The sequence below is a fragment of the Pteropus vampyrus genome, unplaced genomic scaffold, assembly GCF_000151845.1.
Source record: "Pteropus vampyrus isolate Shadow unplaced genomic scaffold, Pvam_2.0 Scaffold302, whole genome shotgun sequence".
Classification (NCBI taxonomy): domain Eukaryota; kingdom Metazoa; phylum Chordata; class Mammalia; order Chiroptera; family Pteropodidae; genus Pteropus; species Pteropus vampyrus.
The window spans coordinates 3,530,326-3,546,096 of record NW_011889083.1 but is presented as its reverse complement, the minus strand read 5'-3'; the positions used below and the strand labels follow the sequence as shown (position 1 = coordinate 3,546,096).

The window sequence follows — 15,771 nt, the reverse complement described above, 5'->3', positions numbered from 1 at the left end:
AGGACTGAGGGCAGTGGGCAGTGTCTTAAGGCACACTGCCAAAAACATAGTAAGCACTCAATAATTACCTAGTCCGTAAGAGAAAAGGTGGTTCAATCATGTTAGGACTGGTTTTGCTTCAAGGCAATAGAACGAGCTGAATTAGATCTGCATGACTTCCTAGCCCATTTCTCAATTTGGGTTATGGTTAGTTTTCTACAAAGTGCTTTCATACATGTATTGAGAGACCTTTTCTCATAATAAGTGAAGAAAATGAGCTGTTATAATACAGAGTAGTAACTTTCAACCAAGATCCAACATGAGAAATACATTTTTCAGCATAATTCAGTGTATGTATGTATATAAAAATGTGTGTAAAGATAAAAATGAAACATTTGCGTAAAATAGTATTACCTTAATTGTGTGTAATGCACATGAATATTTTTTATTCTATTTTATTTAATTATAAAGTGCTGTGCAAGGCTCTCTAAACTGATTTCATGACCCAACAATGAGTCAAAACCCATAAATTAGAAAGCACCTTTCTGGCGGGATAAGAAAATGTCATTTATGTATTTCATTCAGACATACCACATTAGTATGAACAATAAATGTCACAGAAAATATCATAGTCACAGAAAATATCATCATGCCACCAAAAGGTCTACAATTCATCCTCTTTGCTAATATAGTAATTTTTGATGATATGTCTTTGTCCTGCCCAGGGATGTGCCAAACATGACAGTTTAGTCAGCGGCATTGTTAGAACTCTGTCTCATCATATGTGTGTAACCCACTTTTACAGTAAGAGCCAGCAGTGATTCTTCATCTAGGGAACTCCCCCAAATGACACCAAACTTTCCCATCATGTTTTCACCTACAAGTAAACTTAAACAAAACCAAAATCACTTCAGAAACTCTAAGATAAGAACATGGAAACAATATGGTAAATTGTGCTCGGCACTGTGTTGTCATACATAGCACCGGTGGTTTCTTGGTCATCCTGCAGCCCTCCTAAACTACATTGCCTCTGCAAATCCCAACAGAATTTAAGGCACACTTTACATTTATGGAAATATATGACATGAAAAAATTGATTCATTTCTTCATTGGCTTAGGTCACATAAGTATAAATTAAGGACACTGATATTAAGGGTAGATATATAGGTAAAGGCAAGGTGGATTATCCATTTTGATCACATACTTGAAGATTGATCCATTGTAATAAATTAATTGTTCAAGCTCTGCATCTTTAACTCCCTGTGTCATTCTTCCCAGGTAGTACAATGATCCTTATCGATCTGTTGGCCTGGTCCCAGGACCTGCTTTGCATATATTCATGGTTCCTGGAGATAGATATCATAGGTTCTGACCCATGATTAGTGATCATTGTGTAGAACTTTAGATTCTTTTGTAAAAGGGAATCAAGATGATTCTGTCAATAGCCACTTCTCACTGGAGTCAATAGAACTCCAGAAAGTCCTTCTCACTGAGACACCCAATGATGGCAAAAGCCTTTGCTCTTTAGGCATTGCTGTTAAACACAGTTTACTGAATGATTACTGTGCTGGAGGCTTTGGGATTCCAATTCTTAATGAGCCAAAACTGTTTTGATTAATTATATTATATTATGTTGATAGGAACTTAGGAAATGCTTCAGGTGGCTAGAAAACAGGCCTGGAACTTTAAGTAACAAATGCTTGGATAGACTCAAGCATTCTGAGTTTTCCTGTGCTTAATATGTTACATTGCTATGTTGATATGTAATATCACAGATGGTAATATTAGTCATGAAAGAACAAAGAAGCCAAGTTCATAGCCAAATGAAAGTTAAAAGGAGGGTACAAAAAGTGAACTTACCCCACAGACAGGTTTTTCTTATTGAAAACGTCTGAAACACCATCGAACACCTTCCCAAGATCCATGTGTTGGCACAAGCAGATGGGGAAGACTGTAAATCTCCCAAATGGCTTAGCTCCCACTCAAGGACTAAAGCAAGGAGTGTGGTGAAATCAAATTCGGCAATGAATGGATGATCCTAATTTAACAGTGGGCAGCCTGCCCACAAATTCTCATGCAAACCAGTGGTGGCTTCCTCTTTTTTTAATTAACTACATAGCCTTTTCCAACCAGAAGATTTAAATGTTTACTTCTGTTTTTTTGCGTCATTTGCATTTCTTTTGATTCTAAAAAGAAATTAACCCCTTAGGCTTATGAGGGCATCCTTTTGAAGAAACATACAAATTTGGAAAAAAAATTACCAAGTGAAGCTCTCAATTCACTGCACATATTCCTGTCCAGCTAAATAAGATGATTGGTATTTTAAATGATAACAATAGTGGAGTAATTTATATGCAATAGTCAATGTTTCTTGAAAAGCCAGGCAGTAGAGATCAGAATCTAGATTCAAGTAATGCTGCTTTTACTAAAAAACAAAAACAAAAAAGAAAAAAAACTCTGTAAATCTCTAAGAAGGAAGAGCAGATTAGATTTTGAGTCATGTAGAACAATATGAAAGGTAAATTTCTTTTCCACTTGAGAAATTACACAGAATTCTTCTCCTCATCTTTCAGATTAAATGTAGGAGGTAAAAAGAAAAGAGGAGTATTTCACCTACTCAGTATGCCTATTGTTGATTCATTTTGACAGAAGCATTCTCCTTGTCTTAAGCACCTGGGCTGTGATTAAGAGAGGGCAGGATAGCTGACTCTGACTACAGGAGCTATATTTGGAGGCTGTAGCAACAGAGAAGAAGGGCTGGCTTGGGTACTCTAAATGGTTGTAGTACAGAATAATTAGATGGAATTGTACACGGAAAAAATTTGTTAGAGTTACCAAAAATATTTCTTAACGAGAAGCCTGTTGTGCTCTGAAGTAGTCAAAGGGATGCAATGAATATTTCATCTCTTGAAACATTTAACAGAGAAAGGGATGCAGGAATAGAAAGTATATCTTAGAGCTATTTTCTGTTGGATAAGAGCGAAGATCATCCATCTTCCTGGCCTTTATTTCGGCCTCAACTAATAGAGTTGGGAGACGGACAGCACAGATGCCGTAAACCATATCATCAAGAGAGGTCAGATTTTCGGATGTGAACCGGGGAGAAAATGTTATTTCTATGCCTTATGAAGTGAAAAAAACAAATGTTAACTTTTTCTGCTAGTTTCGTATAGCAGATCATTCTACTGAAAATGCTAAAGGTATTTCTAGTTCTAGAAAAATAAACAGTAAAATTTGAGTTTATTAACATTGAGTGCAGATGGTTTATGGAGCATAAAGGGATGGCACTAATAAAGTTTTGAGGATGAAAATGATTTAGGGGACCGGTTATGAGAGAAGGAAAACCTAAAGAGAAGGTACCATTTCAGAGAAGGGAAGATAGCATGGACTTTGTGATCTTATTCTGCACAACACTATAATTATCAGTTAGTTAAATCAGGCTTTATACACTATGATTTATTTAACTAATTTTTTTTTCTACTTTTTAACTGGTTGGTTGGCTTTAAGTCTTAGCGATGTGTCTACTAAAGGACATAATTAGCTAAATTATCTTTTGGTGTATTACGGAGAAGTTTTCAAATTTTGCCAAATTGCAGTTTGTCGTTCAGTAGGTCTGGGGATATAGTCTGATAGTCTGAGATTATGCACTTCCAACAAGCTCCTATGTGATGCTGATACAGCTGGTCTGTGGACCAAACTTTTAGTTAGGTATTATTCCATTATTGCCTGCTCTTAATTTCACATTCTTCTGTAGAAACAAACTAGTAAAAGATATTTCTCTTGTTTAATATATGAGGTATGAATTAAATGTTATATGCCATTATTTTTCATTATGTTTCACAGTCTTCGTGTTTCTAGAGCCATATCAAAACTTTGACAGCATATTATAAAATCATTTAAATCCAGTTGTTCCCAACCCTGGCTGCACATTAGAATCACCTGGATACCTTTTGAAAAATACAAATATCCAGCCCCTACTCAAAGCCAATTCAGAATTTCTAGGAGTGAAGTCATAATATCATTTTCCCCCCATTTTTTTATTAGAAAAATTTTCAAATTTACAGAAAAGTTGAAAGAATAGTATGCTGATTACCCATATACCCACCATGTTGAAAGAATAGCTTAATGATCACCCATACACTCACATACCTAGATCCAATCACTGTTAATATTTTGCCATAATTATTTAACTATATGTTTTTGCTTTAACTAAATCTATGGTTCTCAAGCAAGGGCAATTTTGCCCTCCAGGGAACATTTAGTAATGTCTTAAGACATTTTTGGCTGTCACAACTTGAGGAAGGGGGCAGTATGTGATACTGATATCTAGAAGGTGGAGGCCAGGGATCCTATTAACCATTCTATAATGCAAAGGACAGTCTCCTACCACAGAGAGAATTATCCAGCCCAAAGTGTCAATTGTGGCTAAGTTGAGATACCTTGATCTAAATATGATTCATACTGAACTATTTAAAAGTTGTAGACATCTTCACTTTTCACTCATGAATACTTTAGTATCTCCAAAAGTGATGTTCTCCCATATAACCACCATGTCAATATCACACTGAGAAGGATGAACAATGGTTCCTTAATATCTTCTAATAGTGAGTCAATATTAAAATTTTTTCAATTGTACTCTAAATAATTTTTATGTTTTTTTTTTTTTTAAACCACAATCAAATTCAGATTTGTGTATTGCATTTGTTTTATGTTTTGGGGTCTTTAAAATCTAGAACGGTCTTGTAATTTTTTTTTTTTTTTACTTTAAGAGATTGATCCAGCTGTCCCGCATTGTGGGTGTAATTGAATTATTTCCCTTTGTTTCTTAACTTGTTTTTCTATCCCCTGTATTTCCTGTGAAGTAGATGTTAGATGTATATAAAGACTTCATTATATTCAAATTAAATATTTTTAGCAAGAATATTTACCGTGACTCCATGTACCTAATATTGCATTATAGCAGGAGCTACATAATTCCTGGTTTCCTCTCTTGTAGTATTGCTATATTTCATCACTTGGTTCAGGCAGTTAACTCTCTCATTTTAAGATCTATTTTCCCCTTTGTGATTAGGAAATCTCTTTGGGATAATTCTTTGGAACCTGTGAATATCCTATACCCAACAAATTTTAGCTAATAGTTTTGGTACCCACTAATGTTTCTTGCCTGAACCACTGGCAGTTGCAGAAAATTCGATTTCTTTATGTATTAATATAATAAATTAGCATAAATAATTTATGGAATTGTTAACTGTTAGATGGCAGATGGATTGAAAGCCACCAAGTTGAAATCCGTACCTTCATTTATTATAAAGAAGATGATTTTTAAATTTTATAACCTCCATTCGTTAGGTAGATTCTCCTATGAGAAAAGACTCTTTCTTTTATCATTGGGAAATCAAATATAGTTTCTTCTAAAAAGTCAGGATAAATGTTGAATTCTTTCTTTTAACTCTCAATTTCCAGAATAGATTTCAGTATAAAAAGTTGATGTTGTAGTCACTTTTTGATTAGTCATTTCTAATACTGACTTTTATGAATGCCAGGATGTGGCCAAAAATACTTGGAAATAACAGGGAGTATCATAAATTTTCTCTAATCAGAAAAAAAAACAAGATTTTCTTTTCTTTAAAGTAAACTTTGAAAACATCATGTACATTCATAGATATTTTGATGCATTTAGATGTGAACCTCTATTGAATTTTAGAAAGGTAATATATCATTAGCAAAGATACTTGGGGAATATCACTATTAAATGGAAGTTGAAATGAAAGTCATCAAATTGAAATCTATTCCTTCATAATTTGGACTATGTTTGAATAGCCTGTTTAGTCTCTCCTAAACCCATGGGTAGTAAGTAATGTGTGAAAGCCAAACTTTTTTCAGATAACAGTTGAACAAATATTCAGTCAGGTTCTTAGATTAAAATATTGTTGTGTTTGGAAATCATCTTTTTCCATAATGAAAAATAAACATCACAGGAAGCAACTGCAATCAGTTTTAACCTTTTGTTTCAAAGCCTCGAAGTTCTTTATTTCTGAGCCTAGAGTCTCATCTCAGTTGCTTTTCTTTGGGAATAGCAATATTTAGTCCACTGGCAGTTTTTAATTCACTTTGACATGCTACACCAGATTCTTAGACCAAACCCCAAACCTAAACCTGGGAAAGTAAATGTTAGTTCTTTTAATTCATTATCTTAGGTCTGACCATAATGAAAAACCCTTCCTTCAGTTTATAACATGGTAAATTTGTTTTTATGATGAATAAATGGGCACTTATCACCAAAAACTTGCAGGCATCATCCAGATGTTGCCAAAGTTGAGTGAGCACATGGAACTGGTCACATGGAGGCTTCTGTTGACTGAATGCACAATCTGGAAAGAAGATGCATTTTTTCAAGGTCTGGAAATTTTAATAGTGTCTGGCAGCTACTTCGTTTTCAAGATAATCCTGTCACTGTTTCTGGTTATAGGCAGAGGTGGGGGTGGGGTACCAAAAGCAATGGTTTGGTGGCTTGCTGAAACTGGGTGGAGATGTTGTTATGTTGGCGCCTGGAGCATGAGCACAAATAAGCTTTAGAGTAAGGAACCTGTGATTGTGTTACTGTCGGTCATTTAAGGACCTAAATGGTGTGGGTGTGATGAAAGAGGGAGAGGGAGAAAGAAAAAAGAGAATGAGAAAATGAGTTCTGTGGACACAAAAGCAATTGGTTAATGCAGTCAAACTTTCACTTTTTAAATAATGGTTTGGTTAGGTCCTTAATCCATAGCCAAGTGACTCCCTGAGGACTTATTAATTCATTATTTTATCTTTTAAAGATGTGTAATCAAAGCAATGATTCTAAAATTACAAAACCGTCCTCCCAGTCAACTTTGGCTTGGTATATAAAGTTTGATAAACTGACTACTTTGTTGTTATGACTCGGCCAGTACTGTGTCCTGCCTCTCACTCTTGTTCTGCCACTGGTGGCAGAGGAGTAGACTGTCACCAAATATTACTTGTTCATGCTCTAAAGAAATAAAAAACACTGAGCAACTGACTTTTCAATTTTATTTTCATTGAACTGAGAGATTCCCTTTATTCTTCCTTACAGAACAGGCGGAAGCAGAAATAGACTACTTCCAGATGGGTTTTCCTCCATGATCATTTTGATCACCTTGTTTGTTCTGCTGAGGCAAAATGCTAATTTTACCCTGAAATTAAAAAGCCCCATGACAAAATCAACAACACAGACTAGTGATTTAAATGTTTGTTAATATATATATAAAACCTGTGAGAGGTCCTTTGGTTAATGGCAGAATTGCACTTTTGAAGCACTTCTTTCTCCTTAGAAAGGCCCTCTCATTGAAGGAACTAATTTTAGAAATATCATTGATCTTGGCTACCAGCTAGGAGGACCTAACACTTTATCCTTCTCTTTTCAAAATTATATATGTATTTAATTATGTACATAATATAATACCTGTGTATATAATTATTTAGCATATTATATATATAATATGAACACTTAAGCTTAGACCTTGTAATGTACAAAATAAAAATGGTTAGGATCCAAAGAGGAAACATCATGAAAAACATAGTAGAAAAAAAATGATTTGTGCAAATTGCAGTATCCATTGATCAATGTTTTCTGTAAGTTTCACAGGGTCCTGCACTAAGAACCATAAGATCAGAGTGAAGAAATTTGAATTGTAGGCCACTACAAACTTTCTCAAGAGTGACCCCCAATTTTTGCCTGCAAGCCCTATTACTTTGTACTTGATGAAATCACCCATTAATTCAACAGATATTTATTAGATACTGTGTGCCTAACATTATGGCAGATTTTTAGGATTAAAAAATAATAACGACAAAAAAAGAGCCTTCTGGGAAATTTCCATCACATAGATTTATAGCTAGTAAATTTAATCATGAGTTATGGGTGCTACAATAAAAATAAATTCATAGGTAGTAAAGGGTCAAACAAAAGAGAGGCAAATTCTGTTTCCTGATCAACCTAGTTTCAGGTAGCATGGAAATTTGAAATTGACAATTAGAGCTGCTGCTACATCCAAATAGTTACTACTTTTTTCAATAGTGGAAACAATTTTCTGAACACAGGTTCCTATGTGGTTAGAAGTGAACAGTGCAGATACTTTTTTGCTTTGTTTTGTTTTGATTTCTTCTTGAGGAAGTATTTGCTTTTACATTTTCCTTTATCTACTCCTAGAATAAACAGAGGCACAAAGAATCTGTGGGTACAATGATGGCATCATTTGACACAGAAGGGAAACCAAGACTTTGATACTCAGGAAGCAACCTGGAAGTGACAGGTGCCAGCAGGGAGGGAAGATGATACAAAAAGGACACAGAGAAAAAAAGTTGAAAAGAAAAAAAACCTCAAAAAAATAAGAAATATGTTTTTATTATTAAAAAATGATTTAAACTACAGGAGTTTAAAATTATGCTAAGCCCTCAAGAGCAGGGAAGATAAGAGCACATTCTATTTGAAGAAGGATCTTTATGCTGAGGAGGTCGTATGATAAAATCTGTTATGAATTCTCTAGCTCAACATTATATTAACACATAGGGGCTTATTTTCAAAGGGGTCCAAGTGAAGCAAGTCACCCTACTCCCATAAATAAATAGGAGTTGTGTGTCTGAAATTCCTCAAAGTGCTAAAAGAATTTGTCCCTTTAATGTCATTATATATTTTAATCATTTGAAACCAGTTCATAGCAGACATGAAAGTAGTTTGTCCACAGACGAGTTCCCAAGTCGAACAGTACCAACAAGCCCCATTTACACAATTCCCTTGCGTTGGTGAACTTTCTGAGCTTTCTTCTGTGGTTCACTTAGGAGTTTCTAAGGGTGTACAGGGAGCATAATTACAATCCACTGCGGGTGGCAGAAACCCTGAGGAGTCCCTTAAATGCTCTCTGTTTCAGGAGGCTATGCTTCAAAAAATGGCAAGGAACTTCTCAGTTTAACTTAGACAACAGTCCACTTCCATTTTGGAGCTGGACATCTTAAATTTATAATGGCTCCTCTGTCTGCAAGACTGCAAGAGAATCAAAGGAGTAAGGAGACCTGCGTTGTCTCCTCCCCTTGGAGCCCTACTTTTCACTGGTCTCAGAACTCTTGCCTCTTCTCCCTCCCTTTTTTTCCTTCTCCCTTCCCTCTTTTTAATCTTTTCTTTTCTTGGCTTCCTTTATCTTTTCACGTTCTCTTATCCCTGTTGGATCACACAGAACTAAGAACAATGCAGTTATTTTATATGAAAATTTAAAGAAGCAAACTGAGAACTAACTACTTGCATGGACATCAGTCAAAACCTTCCCAAATATTGCTCCATATGAAATAAAATGACATGTTCAAAGTTAGAAGCTGCAGAGTCTGATTATGCTTAGACTAGAAATGTCACTTCAGGGTGGAAAGCCCTCTCTAGTAAGGGTGGCTCTACTCAATCCACTTATTCCCAACCTTGCTCAATGTGGGAAACAACTGACCACCAAGAAGTTATCATACTGGCCCCTCCTACGTCCCTCTTTCTTTTGTGAATAATGAAAACTCAGTTTCTTATTTTCTCACCTAACTTCCCTGAGGAGTCTCATTGCCTGAGGAAAAACTGTGACTCAGTGACCTCTACTAGTTTAGGTTTGTCCTATGATCCACTTCCTGTTCTCTTCCGTGGTGAGCACGATGGTTGTCATCCCGTCACTAGATAACATTGGTCCAAGCCCACCACGGACATTTTATCGCCTTGCTAGATACGGATGCGGAGATGAGTAAGCCCAGGGCAGTTTGGGACAGAAAAATATAAGAAGAGGCTTACTTTGGAAGGGATTCCAGACTCCACCTCTCCCCACCACCAATCACATTGCTCCATTGCTGCTGGCAGCCATCTTAGGACCATAAAGCAATCAGTGATAGGATGAAGATGATGATCCAATGAGAGAGGAAGGAACGAGAAAGAAATGGTACCATGTCCAGCAATGGTTTACCCAAGGCTGAAACTTATCTCACCTCTGGAAAATAATGTTCCCTTATTTAAGTCGATTGATCCCAGGTCTATTAAATTAAGCCAGATGCATCCAAGTTGATATACTTTCTAATTAGAAAAATAAAAAAGTTTTTACCTTTTTACCTTCTTTCCTTTTTTATGTCTCCCTCCCTCTCTTCTGCTCTCCCTCACTCCCTTTCTTTTTTTCTCTTTCCTGATGTTGGCTAGCGACAAGTACCTAGGGTGACTAACTCTCCTCATGTTCTTTTTGAGACTAGAGAGTTTTTTGGGCTGTGGGTGTTCAGTGTTAAACAAACAAACAAAAACAGGTTGATCCAGGGCAAACTAGGATGGTTAGTCACCCTATAAAGTTAAGAAATATTTTTCATATGCATACCACGTCACATAATCTTAGAAATTGGATGCTATTTTTCATGAGGACAAGCTTTTGATCAATAACGGCAATCCTTTTCATTATTCAGGAATAATGAAGAGAAAGAAAATAAACACAAAAACAAATACTTGGATTCTCATTCCTGGCATTATTGCTGCCTTCACCTGGCTATCAACTATGGCCACCAGGAATGCTAGAGGTACTATGTTGTTAGTCCTTTGTACTGGAGTGGGGGTGGAAGAGAGAGAAAGAGAAGGAGAAGGAAGGAAGGAAGGAAGAAAGGAAGGGAGGAAGGAAGAGAGGAAGAAAAAAGAATGAGAGACAGAGCAGATTTACCAAAGATCACAGTACTACTAAACGACAGAGCAGAGCTGTGGCAAAATGAGAATGTTTACCTCAACTTCATTCTTTTCACATTTTCAGAGACATTCATCAGTTCTCCTGCTCTTTATAATGCTTCATTTCTCTCATATACATATATTCTGAGAAAAAACTGGTCTAGTGGTTGGAAAATGCAGGGAAGCCACATGACTGCACCTAGATGATCCTGGGGATGTCTCTAAGTTTCCTCAGTAAACAGGTTACTATTATCTGGTTTCTCAATCACATTAAAAACTTATATTTTATTGCCTGCTTTTCTGCTTTTATCTCCTTGTGGATGTTTAAATTGGCACTTCAAAATTAACAAGTTCTAACATTCTGTTGGCTATACCTGAGAAACAGAAAAATCTCACACTTCCTCCTCTTACCCTAATTCAGGACACAGCTCCTCTTGCCTGAATATTACAATCATCTCTTAACACCTTCCACCACAGCGCTTGCCCCTCATACCCAAGAGATTCTTTACATAGAGGCAGAATGACCTTCCAAAGCCAAGGTCTGAGCCTGCTGTCTCTTCTCTGTGAAGATTTCCCTGGCCAGCACCTAACCCAGCCTGCTTTACTTTCTCCACATCACTTGTTACCATCCAGTAGTCTATATATTTGACTCATTTATTTGTTTCTTACATACCTCTTTTACTAGGAGGTAAGCCTGTAAGTTAAGACCAGTACCTAGCACAGTCATCATTAAATAAATATTTTTGGAACAAACGAAAATAATTTTTCTATTCAAAACCCTCTAAAGGCTTTATTCAAAATAAAAACTAAAGTCCTTGTAATGGTCTACGAAGCCCTACATGATCTACTTTGCCACCCTAAGCCACCAACATTTCTCTCTCCCTTGCTCACTCAGCTCTGACACTGGGCCCCGTCCTCACAAGTCTTGGGTATGCTAAGCAATTTCCAACTCAGACCTTTACCCTGTCTCCTTCTTGCTCCTGCTATAAGGAAGCTCCTTTCGCAGATGTCTCCCCAGATTTCTCCTTCATGTTCCTCTGCTCAGACTATCTGGCACAAAATAACATTGTCCCTGCTCTACACTTGCTTCTTTGGTAGCCAGCATTCTCTTTCTCTACAGTACTACCATGACCTTACATATTGTCTAATTATTGGCTTATTGCTTATGTTCCACCCCAACCTGTCCCACTTGAATGTAAGCTTCATGTAGGGAATAATCTGGTTCGTTTGCTGCTGTATTCTAGCCTGGCTTAGAGTTGCTCAATAAATATTTGTTGAATGAACGAATGAATGAATGAATGGATGGGTGAATGGATGACTTTACATAGGTTTTTTGTTTTTTGTTTTTAGTAATTTCTCTTTACTGTTACATTTATTGCAAACATTTTTCCCAGTTTCACATTTGACTTATAATTCTTATGGTATTTTTATATGAAGCAGTAATTAATTTTTATGCAATTCTTTTTTTTTCTTTATAAATACTATTACCTGAAAAGCCCTTCCTGACCCAAACAACTGTTTAAGACAAACCTGTTTTCTTCAAATATTTTATGGTTTTATTTTTTGCTTTTACTCTTCTAACATATCTTGAATTCATTGCTTATGTGAGCTAATCTAAATTGATTATTTTCCAAAGACAAATTTTCTGCATATTATGTATTTATTAGGATTATTGACTAATTCTTTCAATGTTAACTCTATCTCTATCTTTCTGTTCATAGAAAGTGATCCAGATTATTTAGGATAGTGTTTTAATTTTTATGATTTTAGGAGATTTTAGGAGATGGATGTGGCAAATGCTACTTATCTATGAAATGCAGTTAGCATATCAGCTAGACCTATTTTTCTAATGCAGGGTGACCCTTCTGTTATTTAAAGATGTAAAACAATGTTGAAGACTTGAAAAAAAAGGCCATGGAAGGTGCCATTGATGGATAATTAATAAAATCTACAGGGACTGTCGATCTATTTCAGATGCTTATGGCAGAAAACAAAGTGATTTACCTCCACAAACTGGGAAAAATTGAAGACATTAACTTTACCTGCTGAAATGATTTTCAGCCTTTCCCCAAATAATATTTCAGAAGCTATGAAAAACTTGATATCTCAGCAAGTGACACTTTAATTCTAATTGTTTATGTCGAAGATAGAGAAAAACAAAATCATGACCTAATATTTCAGGTAGAAGGTTATATCAAATTTCTCTGAAAAATCTTTCTAAAATAACAAATATTATGAAAATCAAAAAGATATATAAACAATTTTCACAGGAAGAAAATATTGAGATATTATTGAATTTATCTTTTGTAGAATATTAACAAAAGATGTTTTGTGAAATGACAAAAATATTAAAACATTTTAGGGTTTATACAAATAATTATTATAATTTTATGATGTGGATTAGTATTGTTCTTATATTTTATTTAAACCTGTTTCCTCTTAATTTTTAAGGCTAATTCTATAGCTATATTTGCTAAGTTCTAAAATGATACTATGAAGAATTTAATTAAAAAATGTGTCGAATATAATTATAAAGCAGAAAAATAGTCGAGCTCAGTACAATATTCTGTGTTCTAATATAAGATGGTCACTTGGTGAAGGTGTAGTCTGCCAGGTTTCTCCACTGTAAACTTACTATTCTTTCCCCCTGTAATTACTAAATTCTTGGGGAACAATGTATTCATACTATGAAAATATCCTGTTTATCCTTAAACTTTAATTAAGTAATTTTAACATCTATTGGTAGATCTTGCCTGCAACAATTATTACTGTGGTGTCCTAATGGCAATTTTCCTCATTTCTTCTAAATTTACTGATTACAATTCTTCTGTAGGAGGAGTTGTGCCATCTCCCCCATTTATGTATTCAATTATTTATTTATGAGAACAAGGGCTCATGGGTATTCATTTTAGTCTATGGATGCTAATTCAATACTACTGTTATTTATTTTGTTTCTCATAGTTTTCTAGTTTTAGCCCTTTGGCCTAGGTTGGCTCCTTGGCCCTTTGCCATGCCCCCATCCTTTTGAGCACATTTTTACTCTTTGATATCACAAGATGCTACGGATTCATTTTTTCTTTTTCATGATCTAGGCTTGGAATTGACCATTTATCCAAAAAAAGAAGTAGCTAGTTCTTAATTATTCAACATTTTCTAAATAGTTTACAGACTTTAAGTTTATTTTTTCTTTATTTGCAGCCATATTCAGGCTAGAGGAATACTGATTAACCTACCATGACAAAAATAATAGTTCAGGAATTAGAGAGATTGCCAATTTTTATAATGACTTCACATGCCTATTTTTAAAATTTGGTTTCTTTAATTGATAATATTGGCAAAAACTAACATGATGCTTAGAGATTACTTATAAATACTGTCATCTAAGCTGCCAATTTCTATGAATAATCAGATTTCTGCTGTCTATACCATAGAATGAGCTGCAAGGAATCTCATCTTCTTCATCTCACTTCCTAACCCACTCTGCTATACACTAATGGTGACTGAGGCATTTCTATAGACCTAAGGATCTACATAACACTATGTAAACAACTAACATGGAAGGAGTCTAATATCCCCATTTTATGGATAACCAAACGGGCTGAAAGTAAAATGAGTTCTCCAAGATTACAGATTTAGCTGTGGTTCAACTAGGAACCAAAGTCTGTGTTTGGAACCCACTGGATTATTCTTAATAACTTCATCACAATGTTGGAGGAGGCAGGATTATGTTTCAGGTTCTGAAAGTCTTGACAGAGTGAGCCCACAAATGTCAGCTAAAATGGACAGAACTCAAATTAGACAACAATCAAGAGAACTCTGTTAATTATAAAATAAACTGCTTTTTATACTTTAAATTAAAAAAATTTAAAGTATAAATTTAACTTAGACTAAAGCCCAAAGATAATGGAAGAACTGCAACTGTATCACATACATCATGTGGGTCCCCCAAACCTCACAAGTACTTTTTGTTACACTTGTTGAGAATTTAATCCTATATTCTCAAACACAGGCTCTCTTGTCCTGGTGGTATGTATGTATGTACATATGTATGTATTTTTAATTTTTTATTAAATAGTATTGGTCTAACATATCAGGCAGTTTTTAAATTATATTTTTTATAATTAAAAAAATTTAATTACAGTTGACTTTCAATATTATATTAGTTTCAGGTATACAATATAGTGATTAGTTAATTATATAACTTATGAAGTGATCACTTTGATAAATCTAGTACACATCTGACACCACGCATAATTATTATGATATTATTGACTATATTCCTTATGCTATCTTTACATTCCCATAACTATTTTTAACTACAAATTCGTACCTCTTAATCCCTTCCTCAATTAACCCATTCCCCCAATCCCCCTACCACCTGGCAACCATCAAAATGTTTTCTGTATCTATGAATTTGCTTGTTTGGTTTGTTCATTTTTTTGTTGTTGATCTTTAGATTACACATATAATCAAATCATATAATATTTGTCATTCTCTGTCTGATTTATTTTATTCAATATAATAAACTTTAGGTCCATTTGTGTTGCAGGTGACAAGATTTTATTCTTTTTATGGCTGAGTAATGTTACATTGTATGTATGTACTATTTCTTTATGTATTTATCTATTGTAAATAATGCTGCAGTAAACATATAGTCGTATATGTCTTTTTGAATTAGTGTTTTGGGATTTTTTGGTATAAATATCTAGAAGCAGAATTACTGGGTTTTTGTTTTAAAGTCTATATTGTCTGATATAGTTATTGCTACCCTAGGTTTTTTGTTTGTTTCCATTTTCATGAAATATATTTTTTTATTCTCTTACCTTCAGTTTGTGTGTCTTTCAATCTGAAACGAGTCCCTTACAGCATATGCAATGATCTTGTTTTTTCACCTATTTAGCCTCTATGTCTTGATTAAAGAATTTAATCTATTTACAGTTAAAATAACTTTGATAGATGTGTACTTATTGCCATTTTATTATTCATATTTTTGGTTCTTTTTTTTTTTTCTTCTTAAAAAAGTGTCTCTAACATTTCTTGTAATACTGGCTTGATGGTGATGAGCTCTTTTATCTTTTTCT

At 34.7% G+C, this 15,771-nt stretch overlaps 1 pseudogene; it reads left to right on the top strand.

Moving 5' to 3' along the window:
- Positions 1 to 12,504: 12,504 nt before the first annotated feature.
- LOC105303214 lies at positions 12,505 to 13,025 on the top strand (annotated as a pseudogene).
- Positions 13,026 to 15,771: the final 2,746 nt, after the last annotated feature.